Raw genomic sequence first — 1,616 nt, forward strand, 5'->3', positions numbered from 1 at the left:
GGGACTGAACCCGGGACCATGTGGTTGGTAATATTATTATTATCATTAAAGCGGCGGACCAGCAGAAACATTACCGCACCGACCAAAATACTTAGCGGCATTTCGTAACCTGTTTTTCGACCTGACTTCAAATTCCGTGGAGGTCGACATTGCTTTCCATCCTTCTAGGATCGATAAATTAACCAACCCTATCCCTCAATCCCCAAATTTTATGTCTTATGTCTATAGCAGACAAGGTCATAGTGGCCTTTTCACTGATGATCTTAGCAGCGAGATTATAGACCGTACTGCTGATGGTGTTGGAAATAGTCGTTATAGTTGTAGAAAAGACACATAGTTCAGTGGTTAGAGCGTCAAGCTCGTAACTATGAGGTAGTGAGTTAAATTCCGGGACCGGGCTCTGCGCTGTGTCTTGAGCAAGACACTTTATTTCACGTTGCTCCAGCTCACTCAGCTGTAGAAATAAGTTGCGACGTCATTGGTGCCAAGTTGTATCAGCCTTTGCTTTTCCCTTGGGTAACATCGGTGCCGTCGAGAGGGGGAGGCTGGTATGCATGGCGACTGTTCCATAAACAACCTTGCTCCGACTTGTGCCTCGGAGGATAAGTTTCTAGGTTCAATGACCGAAGTGGATCTTTAACCTTTCAGTGGTAGTGGATGTTGTGACTTTTGTTTATTATTGCAATTCCTATCATAGTAGGCGCATTAGGTGTGATAAAAAGACATTCAGACAAATACTTTGCAAGAACACCAGGACTTACAAGTATATATAACATACAGAAAATAGCATTACTAGAAACCGCACACATTCTACGTAAAACACTTTCAATACTGTGAAAATAGGAGCACCACAACAAACCACAGCATATACTTAATGCACACAGAACTGCGCTCGGTAGTGCAGTGAAAGCATGTGATAAAAACATGACTACTGAATAATAATAATAATAATAATAATAATAATAATAATAATAATAATAATAATAATAATAATAATAATAATAATGAAAAATATGAGAAGCCTTATATGGAATAGCAGGAAGTGCTGGAGAATGGAATTGACAATAAGGAATCAAGTATTAAGAGAGGTGAAAATCAAGAGAGGATTCTTACAGAGAGACAGTATGACCCCACTGATCTTCGTACTGGGAACGATCCCTTTGGGTGAAATACTAAAGAAAACAAAGTTGGGGTATGATCTGTGAAGGGGTAAGGGAAAACTGAACCACTTGTTATTCATGGACGACCTGAAGCTATTCACAAACACTCAGGCAGAACTGGGCAGCCTAGTCCAGCGAGTGCAGATCTTCTCCAATGATATTAAGACGGAGCTTTGACTCTAAAAATGTGCTCCGATGATGATACAAGGAAAGTTTATCAGGACAGAAGGCATATGATTGCCAAGTGGTGAAATGATGAAGGCAATTCAACCACAATCCAACTATAAATACCGGGGAATACTTGAGACAGATGGAATCAAACACAATGATATGAAGGAAAAGACAAAAAGAGAGTACCTGCGACATGTCAGAAAAATACTGGCTTCAAAGCTAAATGCCAGAAACATAATTTCGGCAATAAACTCGCGCGTAGTCGCAATAGTTCGGTATGGGGCT

Source organism: Octopus bimaculoides, chromosome 1 (genome assembly GCF_046866305.1).
Source record: "Octopus bimaculoides isolate indiv1 chromosome 1, ASM4686630v1, whole genome shotgun sequence".
Classification (NCBI taxonomy): Eukaryota; Metazoa; Mollusca; class Cephalopoda; order Octopoda; family Octopodidae; genus Octopus; species Octopus bimaculoides.